Genomic DNA, 17,910 nt, shown 5'->3' on the forward strand with positions numbered 1-17,910 from the left:
AGAGCAGGAGAACTTTGATAGTTGTTTTTGTTGGAATATTTGGCGATCTACACTTGTTGTCTCACAATACACAAAGAAGCAATACATTTCCCCCTCAGGTAGCCTCAGAAAGCCTCTGTTTACATCATATTTCCCCCCTTTTGCTCCGCTCACACCCTCATACTATATTTGTCTATAAAAAAACCTTTATTTATAACGATGAACATGAAATGAGCCTAATAGCCCCTTTGAAACCTTCTTTACGTGGCCTCATAAGCGCACTTATCTGTCATTATGTCGGATATTACATCTAAACTGTTCTAATCCAAAGTGTAAGACCTTATATCTGGCGTATACAGGGAGGATACAAGAGGTTGAAACAAAGTTTATTCGATGGCACATCCAATTGATTAGCATTTCCCACACTAATACGCGAACCAAGGAGCCAATCTTTTGTCTTGTGCATAAATCAACAAGGATAATCACATTATGAAAATCAGGTGGATGGGGTGCTGCTCCCTCACAGCCGAGGAGGAGGATGTGTTCCAGTCGGGGAAAACATGCTCCGTGACTAAATAAAAAAGAAACTCTGCTGATGTGCTATTTCAGGTGCCAGGAAACATCGGCAGCGGAATATAATGAGGCGAATCATAAGTCTCCGCTGTCACGTTGCCTCACTCACTCAATCATGAGATGTTAACCACATCCAACGAGCGCTCCTCTCAGCCAGTCAATGAGTCGCTATGACAACGGCTCGTGACAAGGAAAATCAGGTTTGATGTCTTGGGAAGAAAAAAAAAAGCATCAAAAAAAAGGGGGGGGGAGATCCTGAAAAGAGAGCGTGTCCACTCGAACAACGGAGCTTGTAGATGTGATTCAGATCATCTGTTTCCATTTTGTCAAGAGCTGATGAATAAGGAGCCTCCTTGTGTTATTCAGAGCCAATGAGCATCAGTGTCAATGGGATGTCAGTGGGATGAGTTTCCCTCCCTCTATTAACCTCTGGATGGTTGGCCGTGAACTTTGACCCCCGCAAGTCATTATCGATGCTTTCTAATTAGTCTTGTGCTTCCCTTTGATACCTTATCTTGTTATTCACCTCTGCGGCTTGTGTGCCCTTTGGAAATAGCAAAATCATTTCTTCCCGTGCCGTGATTTACAGTTATTGCGAGCCGAGGCCAGGCTAGGTAATTTGGAGATGAAAATGAGCTGGGACAGGAGGAGAGTTCAAGTCTGTAACTCATTTCCACCTGCACTTCCTCCTCCTCCCACCAATGAGAGTAATAACTCAAGTCTTTGTGTCCTCAGCTGACTACACAGCCCTTCGTTAGAGCCTCACTTCTCCGGGCTTGTTGGTCTCAAGGTTGTCCTTCTAGAGAGAGAATATGAACCCCAGGAAAAAAAATTGATCCGCGCATATCTCAGCCGAAGACAGTTGAGCTCTCCAGGATGCCGAGCGGAGAAATTTACACATCGAAACAATGTTTCCTGCTCAGGTGGAATTACACAGCGCCAAGTACATTTGAGTCACACTGCAGGCGCCTCTCAGATGCAATTCTGCTTTGAAAATGTCTAGAAAAGATATTGAAAGTCACCTGCAGAGAGGATCAAACGTTATTGAGCCAGGTAATGTGCCCGTTACCCAGCATGCCAGCAAACCGTGCAGAATGACCAAAAGGATATTTTGTTTAATTCAGCAGAAGCACTGTGATTAAAGGTGTAGGAGGTGTTTCTCTAGGCATTTCTTTGCACCATAAATATGCAGTGTATATAGTAGCACATCCACTTCTCATCCTATAATACACGGCTTCTCCTTCCCTTGTAATGATCGCGAAAAAATCTCTCCACAGCTTCCTCCCGGAGGTGGACATGAGGCTGTAAGTAAAGCCTTACACCTGGCGCAGGGGGCCAGTAAACATAGATGATTTGCTCCCATACGCCTTGAAATCACCAACCTTTTCCCCGAGGCTACGGAGGACAGAGTGTGTGTGTTTTTGTGTGTTTAGAGAGAGCAAAAGACAGATTGAGAGAAGATGAAGAGTTGAGCAAAGCAGGGCAGGGATGGTTGTCGGCTGCAATGGGAAATTTAACAATTGTACACGAGTGTTCTTGGGGGATGATGAGGACAGTAGTAGAGGGATGCATTCATCTGTGCTGCGAGTGTGTTTCGAAAAAAGGCAATAGTTAGATAAAGTGGATAGAATGATGGCTCTAGTAAACTAAATGTAATTGCTCACCTGGTGTATGTTTAGTGTGTGTGCGTGTGTGTGTGTGTGTGTGTGTGTGTGTGTGTGCGTGTGTGTGTAGCCCAAGTTAAATCAATTGCAGAGGATCAGGTGTTTCTCTCTCTTCACTATTTGATTAAGACCACTTCACTGGCAGAGTAATCAAACCATGCATAAGCGCACACACAGACAGACACAGACACAGACACAGACACACAGACACAGACACAGACACAGACAGACAGACACAGACACAGACAGACACAGACACAGACACAGACACAGACACAGACACAGACACAGACACAGACACACCACGGTCCTGTCAGATGAAATAAAGTAGCCCTTCCTAGGCCAGGTCTCCGGCCAAATCGATTACACATTTTAACCAAACTTATAAAATATGCAAAGGGAAATGCTATTGTTGCTACAGTTATGTGATTATTAGGAGTTGTTCATCGATGTTACTGAATTATCCAGTCTGAAAACACTGCTAAAGATAATTAGGGGCCCCTTGACGCTGATATTGCGAAAGATTATGTAAAGAAATGGTAGGGATATTATTTTTTGCCTCATATAATAATGTGAGGAAGGTTACATCAGATCAGTGAGGAGCGAGGAGGAGACGGTCTTTATCTTCTGTAACGTTTCTAAGATTCAGTGGACATTAAAGTCACGTGCTTATAATTTTGTCCCAAATCTTCAATATGTTTTTTCATATTTACACAATTTGTCTTCGTCAAATGAATATCTGAATAAGTGCATGAGATCGCACCTTTGGACGTATCCCATCATGTTCCAAATGTGTGTTTGCAATGTAAATGTAACAAACTGTTTATATTTACACTACTCACACACTACTACACTAGTTTGACTGACAGTAACTTGTATTTCACCATGTTTTAAAACGTTCAACTCATTAGTTATTACTTAAAGCAACCAATTTAAGGCAATCATCCATTTAATTAAGTTAGTACTTTTAACCATTCATCCATAACTTTAAGCTTTCCATTTAAAACCTGTATCCATTACATTAGCTTTTTAACAATTCTTTGAATTCTTTTAGCTATTTGAAGTTTGTTCAAGACATTTTGCTGTCAACCTTTCAACCACTTCTATTAAATATAATGGATAAATTGTTCCTACCAATTACTTTTGGCTCAACATTTTACAGGTATGTGTTAACGGCTTGCCCACACACTCTCATTTGCAACACGTCGTGTTCAATTGTTACAGCACACTAAGTGGATATAAACACACAAATTAGTTGTGCTTCTCTTCAATCTGTTCAAGCACCCATTGGAAAGTGCAGAAGTACCCTCCAGGGTAATAGTACCCCTGATTGGCTATTACGGATCTTTTTGACCATAGCAGGTAATGCGATGCAACGGCTAAAAAAGGCAAAAAGACCCGTCTCACATATATTATAATAAATTAGTGCTCAAAGGATAGAGAAGGAAATGTCCAATGATGGATAGAATAAGCCTTTTATGAGCCAGCAATAATCTGAGAATAATCTAACTAAGAGACAGCCTTCTCTGCACCTGGCAGGATCCAGGACAGTGGTAATGTCCTTATAAAAACACTGATCCATCTACAGTGGAATTACAGCCTTTGCTGTCAAACCAGATCTGGCTAGTGTGCGTGTGTGTGCGTGTGTGTGTGGGAGAGGAGCAGTCTGCCAATACTGCCATCAATATCTGTTCATCTAATAAATGCACAATCTTGCAAAATAAAAATTGAGTTTCATTCAGAGTCGCCAGCAGGGCCATATTGAAACATATTGATTGCCTGCGCTTACGCTTGCCTGCGGCGGCCAAGGACCCGTTGGTTTGGGGATGAGATGTGATCAGTGCAGCTGCCAAATGACAGCGGCGACAGCGGTGACACCGAGCGCAACTCAGCAGAGTTTTCGGTAGCACACTCGCTGGCACTTAACCTTGAAGCTGTGTTCAACTCACTATGAATTACGCCCTTGGGAGGGAGGGAGGGGAAGTGTGGGAGTGTGGGATGAGAGGTGTGGTGGAAGGGGAGGCAAGGTGAGATAGAAATACGAGAGAGAGACTGGCAGGGCGTGCATTTAAAGAGCTGCAGAGGGAAGGTTGTATAGGAGGAGAGTGTGTGTATTGAGGAGGAGGAGGAGGAGGAGGAGGAGGAAAGGATGCCAGAAAGGTCACTAGGCAAAAATGATGAAGTCATCTGTATTAGATTTTCTGTGGCTGCGGTCTGGATGAAAGCTGGCTGCTGGCCAGAGAGGTGAGCTGCCTGTACCTGCCGCCAGAGCTCCGCAGTTATCCGGATTCACATATAATTTTGATTCATATCTAGGGTTTGTTGAATTAATACTGCTTGTAAAAGTCTATTCCTAAAGTGTGGGCAAATTGCTGAGCTATTAGCAAGGATATACATAAAGCATTTATCTTTATGTTTAACCGTAAACTTCTTGGACATTACCTGTAAGTATTTTTGTCCCAATTTCCTGTGTGTGGAGACAAGATATTATACATTTACAAATAGTAAGGATATTTTCTGCCAATGTATTGTTATTAGTGGAAGCGCCATTGTCAAGCTAGACTCAGGTTGCTAATCTAAGCATAAGGGATTCACATAACCCCTCATGCACACCATTTCCGCCTGGCTGTCTGTTTGTCTCCATGTCTGTCTCACATGTCCTCAGAGCCACTTTGTGAAAATCCAATAATGGTTCCCAAAAAGTTTGGAGACTGTAGCATTCCTCCAGGGCCCTGCATCCACTCCCCGTTCCCCACTCAGCGACTGCTAAACCACTGATGCAACAAATAGGCAATCCACTCCCCGTGGCCCAGGACAGCTCCGACTCTGTAGCCTGTGCAGTGAAGTCTCTTCCCACTGCTAACAGAGGCTTCTTCTGTCATAGGAAGTACAAACAGGACTCAAACATGCAACATCATCTGGTTTGCTTTTTAAATCATGTTTATGTTTCATTTTGAGAGGAGAGGGTAACTGTTGCATTCAGGGTTTTTTTTTTTTTACCCACTGACTGACGTTGGGGACGAGATCTTTGTAAATCAGGAGATGTTTTTGAGGGTAATCAACTTACATCATTGTCCTCAAACTTGCAAAAAGCACCAATAGTTGAACCCAGAATTATCCCAGGCCCTAGCAGAGTGGGAGACCCAAAACCTAATCAGTCAAAAAAAACAATGCTACTCTCTTCTATATTTCTTAGACTTTCTGAGTTTAGGTTAAATTATGTATGCATTTCCTGTGAAACCGGCACAAGATTTGTACCATACGGCATGTTCCAATTCCAAGTCTAAGTGCTGAGTATGTCTTAAATGTCAACAACTGTACACGGAAAGACCTGCACACAGGAATAAAATGAAGACGATAAAACGTAGTCTCTCTTGTTTATAAGAGTGCAAACAGTACTGGTGCAGAATTCAACAGGGTTTGTTTAGTAAGATCCTCTTTGGGGAAAATAATACATTTATGTTGTGATATGCTCGTTTAACCTGTTTGTTTTGAAAGCTGTATTTTGTCCATTTTGTAATTTTGCACACACACTTTGATGAGTTGTAAGAGCATTTGCAGAACATTGAAAACTGTGAATGGAAAATTGCAGTCATGTCTTGAATTCTGTATAAAAGCAGAGTTTGTCTGGTTGTGTAATTTCCTATTCCACAAGCCAAATGTGGAGAAAATGAAATCTAGTTGAAGTAACTACAGTTCAAATGCAATGAGGGTTTACAGTCATAGTAGAAACTTCCTCAAAGGGCAACATTAGATTTGGTCTTGAATAACTGAAATGAAATGCAATTCTGAAGAGAAACTCTGACCCCAATCAGAGGGGCTGATTCATCTTTTTAAAAAAGGGGGGAAGGAAATGTCCTCTTCATCTAACAACTGCTTTAATGGAACAGAATGGACTGGGCCTGCTTTTCTTTGTAGTATATATGAACTGGGGCTGGCTGAAGATTAATGGTGAGCGTGTGTGCAGACAGGTGACGGAGCAGGAGACGGAAACACACTGAGACCAGTTGTAAAGGTAGAGAAGGATGAATCACATGACCGAGCTTTTCGGTTGATTTTTCTTCAGTCATGAATCCCCAACACAGGTGTCTCCACTCACTTTGCCTGATTCGACCCCCTACGTCACTCTGCTGTTTTGTTGCACCTGTGAGGGGAAAGTCACACCAGTCTCTGTAAATATTCTCCCTGTCCTTATTTCACCTCAATAGGAGCCTGTGTGTGACTGATATATTTAAGAATAAGTGCAAGCTCAGCAGACTTGTCAACATTGTTTCAATTTTGATCTGCCAACTTGCAAACTTAGCCAATAAAACAGTCTTTAATGCATACTGTGTGTGGGAAGTGGAGTCTGTTTAAAAGATAATAAATAGCTCACAAAAAAATGAAGGCCCCATAAAGCTCATTTTGTGGGTTTAACACTTTTTGTAATTAACAAAAGGGATTTAAAGTATTACTTTTTGAGCATTAGATGTGCCAGAAGGTGGAATTTTGTTGTTGTTTACCTTAGAAGAGAGCCAGGCCAGGGCTATTATTTTTCCAACCCAGTTTTGGGCAAGAAAACATATTTAATATAGCCTACTCTGACAATGTTGGCAAAGTAAAGACGCTGCATTGATGCGGTAGTAGGTGTGGTCAAATCTAAACGGGGAATGTACTGGAAAACACGCTAGTCGCAGCCACGCTAGCTTATCCCCTTGTTTCCCGTCTTTATGCTAAGCTAAGTAGGCTAAGTAAACTGTCTACTGGCTTTAGATTAATATTTAGCAATACTATTTAATCTACATATCTTTGGGCAATCAAAAGCGCAAACACATTTCCCAATTCTGTTGCTTTAAAAACAAAAGCATATGAGCATTGAACCGTCTCCACTTTTAGCTTTTTCTGAACACTGAAATTGGCAGCGAAAGGGTGCTTTTGTCCTAATAGTGAAAGAGATGTGGACGACAATGCCGTCAGAGGAGCTGATACAGCATACAGCTTGTCTTTTCATATTTCAAAAACGGAGAGGACAATCAGCTCCTGCGTAATCACCCATTTTAACACACTTGCCCTTAGCGGTGATCAAAATGCACCATGAGAGAGTGTTAGCACAAGCTATAAGAGTACCGCTTCCATCAGTGAGCTCTTATGGAGAAAATCAATGCAGTCAGGCCTCAAGTGGAGACTCTGAGGGAGAATATTTCAAAGTTTTCATAGTTGGGATTCAACCGATTCCCGAGCGGCCTCCCCTACAGTTCCAGCTCTTCACATTTCTAAGAGCTCTTTGCATAACTCGGCATGATTGGTTGTGATTTCTCGAGCAGAACCCAGACGAGCCGATGCGACACCGCTGCAAATGTCACCACGGGTCAATCAGCACGCTGTCAAACGAAAGCTACCAATTATGTCGCGACCAATCACGCTGCATGCAGGTTTGCGTGCAAATTAGGCACAGTGGACTTTTTTGCCCCCTAAATGTTTTGTCTGTTTTTCTTCAAATCATGGCTGCCATAGAAACTGAATGACTTCAAGGCTTTAGCCGTGCTGTCATCGCAGCAAGCACAGGGTTCACTTTCCTCCCTTTCCATATATAAACAACTGTTTGGCTACCCAGATAGAAAGAGAGAAATGCAGTTTGCTATTTCATGCTGTTGCTCAGAATGAAAAAAAACGAGTGAGAGTGCATCACATCACAGGGCTGCTGATAAATTCAATGCTTGGCAAAGTATCAGAAAGTGGAAACGCAGTCCACCAGGAGGCCACTCTATCATGCTGTCGTAAACCTCTATTACAACCACTGCCTGGGATTTTCTACAAGTATAAATCACCTCACTAATATGACCGTAGCATGGTGGCTGACTACAAGCCCCATAACCACCTCGAAAAGAAGAAGAAGAAGGGGGAAACACTTGCATAGAAACAACACCTTCCCCCATCCCTCAGTCCAGTCGTACTGACCCGAAAGGCAGAAAGCAATTTCAGCCGGGAGTACAAGCATTATTATAGGGCTTGATGGAAATGAATAGTGGGTCGGAGAGCTCGACAGGGTAGTGCTCACAGTCCTTGTAGTGCTTTCTGGGTCAGGCGTTTTCTTAGATTACCTGCTGCGTGTGGCATACATGCTAACGTACACACACACACCCACACATCGCTTGGCAGCCACGAGTGGATACACATTTTTGTATTCTGTGAGTGAGGCCGTTCAGTCGGCACCACATGGGTCGTCTAAATTCATTATTGAATGATGATAAGGCTGCTGGCAAGGACGACTTGTTGGCAACATCTTGCCTCCTGACCATATTATACAGGAATATGATATACCCTCTGAATTAATTAACTAGCACTGTGAGCAATATGTTTACAGGCCCTTAAAGAATGTCAACGGAGATGGCTGTGAGAGATATTTCATATTCCCTGCCTTTAAATCTGTTCATCAGTCATTAGCAAGCGAATCTCTTTGAGTAAAAGGACAATAAACAGTGAGCCTGCAGTGCTACTGACTGATTTGGATATTAATTTATGTTCCGCTCAACATTAATTAATCCCTTTTAAGAATGGTACCTTTAGCCAAACTACACAGGATGTTTTGACATTGGTAGTCCTCAGAACATCGTCGTCGTGTCCAAAATGTGTCCATTCAGAAATTAATTACAGCCCTGCCATCACTGCGAGAGCAAGCTATTTTAATTAGCTCAGCGAGAGCTTAACTTATTCAGTCCGTTAATTCTCAGTAATGTAGCACAAGCCAATAAAAGTGCACACAGTTCACTTCAGTGGAGTGTATAGAAGATGTGCACGTGTGCAAAATTTAACTATAGGTCTATGCGTGCACACATGGACACGGCAGCTGGAATGGCACAGCCAGACACACAAAGGAGAGCGATGCCAAGAACAAAAGAGGAAGAAAACGTTGGTCATTTAGGTCGTTGTTAACACCCAGTTTAGAGGTTGATGCATCCCACAGAGAAAACTAACACAGCCGTGTCTTTTCAGAGCCGGTGCATGTTTCCAATTCCCCAACCAGCTCAAGAGACAATCAATAGAAAGCTTTTCCGCAGTGGACAGCCTGGAATGCAAAAGGACCCCCGGGTAATACAAGTCAGTCACTGATGTAGCAACTTCAATCTCTTACAGTAGCTGCTGGTAAACATCATTGATGAGTAAATAAAGAAAAACATTCAGCGGCTGGGCAGCCATTTCTCTCTGCAGGTCAGGACCGGACTTTCATCGATCTTCTGCGGATTAAAAACAACAATACAAAAAAAAGGTCTGCCTTATCTGGGTAGACATTCAAAACCATACAAATCGAGACAAGCTGAGCAGGGTGCGGGAAAAAAATGCAACCATATTGGAAAAATAAATTCTAGATTTGTGTCATGCGAGGTACACTTTATTGTCAGCTTTCTGTCAGCCAAGCCTCTTGCTCCTTCACATTAAATAGAAATACAGACTACTGTACATTCAGAAAACACCTGCTCAGAGACATTTGTTGCCCTCGAGAGACGTAACTCTTTGTTTTTGTATTCTGTTGTGCAAGAAACCATATCTGAATCACTCAACTGGTGATCTATCGGATCCTGTAATGCCTATTTGTTCCCTGCATTATTCTATAACACATGTCATTCCAGCATTGGTTTAAAAAAAAGCAGGGACGTGCATGAAATATGACTTTCCAGGATTCCTTTGGGATTATAAATGGTATTAAAAATGTAAAAGCTACTGTATATAGCTCTAGCACAGAGTTTAATTATTTACAGTTTCTTTACCCGTCTGTAATATCATGCAGCTAGGGACAAACGTATGTGAAGCAGCCCTCAGCATGCATAAGGCTTTTTCTTCAGCTCATATCAACAAGAGTGCTGTTTTCTCTCACCTGCAATTGAGAAAGAGGAGATTGGAAGGTCACTCTTGCATAAATGCACAGATGAACAGGCATTATACGCATTTACATTTGCTATTTCAGTCAATTTATTGAATATGCATCAGGTCATAACTGCGAATCCTCCTCCGGTACACGCAGAAGTAATTAAACTGAATATGATCAACGGCCGGATGTTAAAACAGCTCAACCTGAAACAGCAGCATAGCTACTGGAGGTGATGCAGGAGTATATGGTGAGGAGGACAGGAAGGCCAGCAGCAGATTAACGGTCATTGAAGATGGTAATCAAAGAGACCTGTCAAGAAAATAATAAAAAATAAACTGTGCGCTTAACAGTTTGGACTAGACGGTGACCTTGAAGGCGTCGTTACTGCCCTGCCACAAGGGCTGCTTCAGATAGGTTTTAATCTTCCCCGGTGTTTTGAATAAGAAATGATTCAATTATTCAGACGAACTTATTGTATAGCACATTTCAAACATTAAAATGCAATGAGCCCTTCAGGTGACGAGACAGGTTGACTGGTCTCATGCCTCATTCATGATGATCAGGTTGGCAATTAATGCGGGAGCTCTGGTTAATTTCCCCTTTCCACATGTGACATCAAGACATGCCTATTGTTCCGAGACTGTTATTCAAGAACACTTCAATTGTGAAGCAGTCACAATGTAAAATAGGTCCGTCATTTGGAGGTAAAGGTAGGGCAGTGACTATTCAAATGCAGAGAGGTTATTAATCTGAATGCGGAAAAAAACTAAATCAGGGTTAAATCATTCTCATCAGTTTACTTGCTGTAACAAATGTAAATGTCCCCTCTGTGGGATGAAAAAGGCCTTCTGATTCTGATAGCTTGAAGTTTGATATCAAACGTTAGCATTGCATTGTTCTTCTTTGTCAAAACCTGGCAGCAACATTATTCACACGATTGCAACAGTGTGGCTGGAGATGTGGGTGTTATGCTATAGCGCCTTATGTAGCCTTGAGTTGCTAGCCTCAAGCTAAGACGAACAGCTGTTTGCAGAAGTCTGGTTAGCTCATTTTTTCAAATGTAGCATTCAAACTGCATATTATAGCACGGCTGGACTGGACTTGCTCTGATTTGGTTTACCCTTTAGCAGAAGTTGTGGATAGTACCTGTTTTGTTTTTCTGGTAAGGTACAAAAGTGAGCTGAGCAGATACTAGGAGGAGGAGTTAGCATACTGCAGACCACAGATTAATCTTTGAAAATTGACAATACTGTGACACACCTCGGCCAAACTCGAGCCAAACTACGGTCAATAGCTACCGTCAATAGTGAGCGCAATTGACCTATAACCTAACCCTACAGACTTCAATGTATACAGTTGGAAGATAACAAGTTACAGCGATGAAATGTTTGGCTTAGTTTAGCATAAAGATTGGACATACCGAGAAACAGCTAGCGTCTCCAAAGTAAAACCTGAGATCCTTCAATGCTAACGTTAATATCCCATAATCTGCTGGAATCAAACACAAGGCAAAAATGTCACAATGACACAAAATTAAACATGTGACTCATTTTAAGTGCCTAAATATCGCGACACCTATAAGGAAATGTACTAGTTTGATTTTACATTGACATACAAATACATTGCTTTTATTAAAGATCCTGAAAATAAGGAATATCAATGATGCTTTTGTGATTCAAATAAACATGCAGAATGTGGCACAGGTTCAAGTTTGCATGTGTAGTTAGCTTGCACAAACAATGTACGTATACAAAACAGCGGGATTGGAAATGTTAGCAACAGGTTCTTCTTCGCCCCCTAACAATCACCTGACAACCAGTGAACACAGTCTGCTTTTCTCCCCTCTCATCTGTCTCTTTGTCTTGCTTCTTCTTCCTCACTGCCTGCTCCTCTCTCTTGCCACTCCGCCTCTTTAAACCCAGAGCCTCCTCTTTCTCTGTGAATTTTTCTCTCTCAGAGAAGTCGCACTCCAGCCAAAACAGATGAGTCTGAAATGTTCCCACTCTATGCTACGGTAGATGACATCAGTCCTCAGTGGGATTGTTTGTTTACTTGCCTCTGTATCAGAGAATTTCCTCATTTTCCTCATTGTTCATGCCACTTATGCACAAAAAAAAAATCTCATTGTCTCCACCGTGTCTCCCCGCCTCTCCGTCTCCATTTCCCTCTGGTTTGGACATCAAGTCATCTGCTCCAGAATTAGACTATTCCATGTCGTTGCCCAATTGCCCAACAGCATGATGCTCTGACCACAGCAGTTAAACTGAGCGAGGGCCTCAGCCTGCCTCCAAACCCTACAGTCAAACCCAGGAAATACCATCTGTGTGGACACTAGGGTTGCAGCATATACTGTATCTGTACCAACGTGTTGAGTGTGTGCAGGAATATATCTGAGAGTCCCTGAGTGCAAAAGTGTTGGTGAGTGTGTTTGATCACTGAAGGACAGGTGTACTCTTTCCTCCCCCCTGCTTCACTCTGATACACAGCCATGAGCACACCTGCCCGCCTCCATGTATCTTTATCCATCATTCCTCCTCTCTGTTCTAACCTCTTCATTTTCTCTCATAGATCTCCTTCTTTAGGGTTTACAATGAAGCTGTCTGTTTTCTCCACTCTTTATCAGGTCATCTTTTCTCTTCCTTCCTCAATTCCCCCTCACTTTCTCTCCCTTTCTTCATTTCACTGGGAGCCCGGCTGCCTTACATCGTGAGCCAGCTGTGAGGCTGCAATCAAACGAGCTCCTGCCGGACTCCCTGGGGTTCTGCTGACACTACGCACAAAGGGACACACATAATGACGCCTTGGTCAAAATTGGCCATACTTATGGTTCTGATTGGCTTTGGCTCTTTTCAAAAAAGGCTTCCCTTATTATTCAAAGTATAATTTCCACTCAAATGTCCTGTAGGATTTTCTCCACCTCTAGGGAACCGTCATGGTGTAAATTCTCCAACTTGAGCTGAATGGATATGAAGTGAATGTGGCGGCACACTCACAAGGGTACACCTTCACAAGACAAACAATTGCCACGGAGATAAACACAACCCCTGATAAACATGCAGGTGAGCAAAACACATTTGTAAATCTATCATCTTGTGAAAGTGCCATCCCTTAAGCCCCCTTCAAGCCAACCTTTCTCAATGCCTGAGCCACACTTAAGACAGCTGACTGTTTGGTACACACAGTAAACAGCTATGTCTCTAGTCAGTGCCTGAGTGCGTTGTTATGTCATGGTTGAGAAGAGACCCACAGTGCGACTCCATAACCCACTTACCGGCAGTCAGATGGGCTGAAGTTGCAGGAGCTGGCTAAGGTGAGTCATGCATCAGCACTGCATAAGTTGAAAAGAGAATTTCATGGCCGGATGGGAATCCATAGGGAGACACTACAGGGAGCTGGGCTAGCTTTCTGTCTGACTTCAAATTCTGCTCAATGGAGGGTTTCATAAGGACATTCAAATGCTGCACAGAACAGAAAAATCCACTGCAGTATACATAACCCAGATATGCTTCATAAAGTACTGGATGTAAACTTTATTTGATCATTACCTACTTTTCTCTACCATCATTATAGGATTCAAAGCGTGGAATGACAAGTCTAAGAGCATAATTAGATGAGAAGATCTGCACAGTGAATGTGTAGCTGGAGACTAAAGCAGTTTAAGCCTAGCCTAGCATATGGACTGAAAACAAATGTCGTCAGCTTGTGCACAAACTTCCTTGGTGAAACAAAAAGCAACCTATTGTTTTTTAGTCATTACATGCTCCAGGTGCACATGCACACTGCGGTACTGGATTTCACATTAAAGGGACCCGTTATGCTAACTTTCAGGGTTCATATTTGTATTTATTGCCTCTACTGTGACATGTCTCCATGCTTTAATGTTCAGAAAGCTCTTTATTTTCCTCCTACTGCCTGTGCTGCAGCACCTCATTTCACCCTCTGTCTGAAACCAGAGCCCAGATTGGTTAGCTGGCCGGCTCTGTTGAGATTGGTCAACCGCTCAGAGGTGTCCAGCCTATCATGCCAATGGGTTGGAGTGCTAGCCAGTAAAAGCGTGAGTGTTAAATAGTTAGGTCACTATGTTGCAGGAGAGTAACTCCCTCTGGAAGGAACATTGGGATTTTAGCCTTTGCAGACCATTTACATGCACAAAAACCTACATAACACACTACAGGAAAGGGAAAACCCCAAAAGCCTTATAGGCCCCTTTAATTTAGAATTTGTTGGAATAAATTCTCCTAGTTTTCTAGGCTCTTATCTTTTTATGTTATATGTTCTTGTCTATATTTGCACAGTGGGACTGCCAGAAACGGTATTTCAATGTATAACACATGTGGAACTTTTGACAATAAAGTGGGCTTTGACTAGTAGGGTCCAATATTCAAAATAATTTGGTTCCACAGTGTCACGTTCTCAAACTGTTATCAGTGCTGCTCAATTTCAACCGTCCACATCCTAGTCCCAGGTGACAAAAACGACATGTCCCTTGAGCGTTCAAAGCCAGATTTGGCTGACTTTCTGACGTGTGGGGCAATTGTGGGAATATGAAACTCATCTGTTTCACTAGCCTAGCTCTGCCTAGCTCTGTCTCATCTCAACCCAACTGTGACAACAAAGCTAATTACCGAACCTCCGATCGCACAGTGCTGACAGTCTTGTTAGCCTCCCATTTCCACTTTTAATTCAATCAAGCGCATCGGCATCATCTAGCTCATACTAACTATATTTGGCTGCTTACAAGAGCCAAGACCCAGAGCAATACAGTTTGATTAGGGAGGAGTTTAAAATGAGCAATCCATACTCATGACACACCTTGAAAGATCTCACTTTAGATGACATGCTTATATATCCCTGCACATTTTGTGTCCAATGTTACATGCATCTATAGAAACCTGTGTTTATTATCACAGAGATAAGACAGTAAAGTGGTTTTATGTGTTCATGGGGCTAAGATGGCAATAGGACAAGGCAGCTGAGATCTCTGCCCACACAATGCGCTTAATTCCTTGATCCTGCCATAATCTTGACCTTCACTGTACAAGACGGCATGAGTGTAATAACTGAGGCAACACACGCTGCTCCTCCTTATCCCCTCCTTCTGTATCTACTCGTAAAGCCTTGCCCAGAGTAAGTCCAATCCTTGTACCATGAATAATCTCTTCACATCGCTGCTTTGAATTCAAAATCTATACGTGTCAGCTCATCCTGACCGTGAATGTTGGGGGATCAAAACTTTTGCTTTCCAGTTAAAGCCGTTCCTGATTCCCGCTGGAAAAGCCCGATCATGCTCTCCTGCACCAGCTGTGCTAGAAAATATTTTTATGGAGAACATGCTTATTGGCTCTCTTGCCAAGAGATAGTTAGTCTGAGTGATTTAGCATTCAGATGCTAATGTGTTTATGATAAATGTGTAGCCAGCAGGTAGTTAGCTTAGCACAAATTGGAAACAGGGGGAAAAACAAGCATGTACGTGGTCAGTTTCTAATGCAAACTATGTGAAAGGAATGAGAGACCATATGGGTTTCGGAGAAAATGCTATGTTGAAGCAGAAGCCTTAGAGCAGGCAGGCTTTTGGCAGCCTCCACCAAATGTCTGCATAGTAGGGAGCGTGGCACGGGTAAACAGCCACTAAACACATCCTCAGCCCTTGTAATTTTAGGATAATGGCTTTGACATTTCAATGTCGAACCTACTGCGAGCCACAGCAAGCAGGCCTCCTGAAAAGCAGGGCACGATAGTGGGAACTGAGATGCTGCTGAATGTTTTATCTCTCATCCCATTACTCCTTCTGTTCCAGGAGAGGAAAGGGGACATTCAGCATTTATGTATACATCTGTTTCTGGTACATTTAGCTTAAAAAAGGATGTATGCTAGATGTCACTAGGCTCCAGAAGTGGGGAAGGATGACGTGGCTGGGAAAAGGCCAGCACACTAAACTCACTTTACTGTAGCTTTAAAATCATAGAAAGCAAATTAACACTTCTCAAACTAGGACACCCTTTATGACAATAATGAATACACAGATGACTAAGTGCCAAACTGGCTTTAAACATGGTTTAAGGAAGTTGAAATTGCATTTTATAAAGTGCACAGAATGTCCACCCCCAGCTGTGCCTTCAGGTGGATTTGCATTAACAACAAAGAGGGACAGATCATGAATTTGCTGCTCCAATCCCAGTGCTAAGAAGCAACTTGGGCTGTAAAAGCACATTTATTTTCCCAAATAAATTGCAGGCAAGAGTCAGGCACATCAGTTTGCCTGCATTAGAAGGTAATGCCCCATGACAGGCTGTAATTACCCACAGAGAGAGACTCAGCTGGAGAGAAGGGGGTGGGGGGAGAAAAAGGCAGCAGAGAATTGGTGTGTGCGGCTCTATCTATGCATGTATCTGAGCTGATGTGTGTTAGTGAGTGTGTGCAGCAGGCTCTGACTCAGCACATCCTCACGGGCCTCAGAGGCGGTTGACTCTTTTATTACCTAATCCAGTTTAGTAGATTAATCCGTCCCATAATCTAATATTCCCGCCATATACACGGATCCCCGATTTTAGCCATAACCACAGCTTGCAGGCAATGCAGCAAAGAAAAGATGTGAGGGAGAGGGCATGTCATTTCTAATGAGAGGGCCCACAAAACCGTCATGTGCGGCGGCAACAAACGAAATACCATTAGAAGAGCATGGCCAACAGCATTGCGTAAAGACGCACGCCGCTCCAAATAAACAGCAATATACAAGCAACCAAGTATTGTGTGCGCGGCGGCACCAACACCAGGAAATCACCCCAAGGAACACCACAGCAGCAGCTTTCTACACTTGGCCAATACCATAGCAGCAAAAAAAAATGTACACGATACACAGCAACAACACATTCCACACTGAGCAGCAGGAGATGTCATTAATATGGAAATAGTCTACTCACTGTTTGATGCTAATAATATTCAGTTGTCCAATTTGTTTTTAGAACAAAACAGGAAGGCTACACAATCCGAACTCAGACGAGCTCCAGAATACGCGGCAGTGTAACGCACACAAACTTGCTTGTGTTCTGAATAGTGATTGGTCCAAATGTGGGCTAATTATAAATAGCTTGTCCTTACCTGGGCCTCCAACAACACCGGGACAGCTAATTGCTACTCATTTGATAAAGCTCAAACGAGACTGATGGTTTAATATTTGGCTCATTCCAATACTGGAGGACTGTTTCTGTCCCACCTTTGAAATTTCAAATAAGCCATGCCCAAAAGGCTAATATGCAGTTCAATGTATTATCTTTAGTCAATATAAATATTGATGTATAATTCAGCAGAATCTACATGTTTAAATGTATTACTGTATTTTCCCAGAATATGAATTGAAATATATTTGAAAATAAAGGGTTAATTGTTCAAAAGTTTGTGTCTAAAAAAAGTCCCCCGATTCTAGAATGACCCATTTTCAGGAAGTTAAAGCTAGTGAAAGGTTACTCCTATTCCCCTGCTTTCTTCGTTACGTGTTATGGATGAAAGATTAGTTAAAATGTCATCTTTCCAGACTCTTCCCAATCCTTGCTTTGTGCCAAACAGCACCCCTCAGAAAATGAACCAATCCACAGCCCAGACCATTAGAATACCCAGCAGCCCCTCGGACGCGTGTCCAGCCCGGCATCGGGACTAACTGAGGTGAAAGCTCAGCGAACAAATCCCCCTTCAGAGATACTTTGACATCCATCGTTTCATGTTCCCTGTCATTTCTCCTCAGCTCACACTCCTAATATTTGCCAGGCAATGCTCGCACTTCCACAGAGCAGAGTCTGTGTTTGTTCAGTGTCTGTAAAACCAGCCATGTTAAATGAGCCCGGCTTCTTGTCT

Source organism: Eleginops maclovinus, chromosome 17 (assembly GCF_036324505.1).
Source record: "Eleginops maclovinus isolate JMC-PN-2008 ecotype Puerto Natales chromosome 17, JC_Emac_rtc_rv5, whole genome shotgun sequence".
Taxonomy (NCBI): Eukaryota; Metazoa; Chordata; class Actinopteri; order Perciformes; family Eleginopidae; genus Eleginops; species Eleginops maclovinus.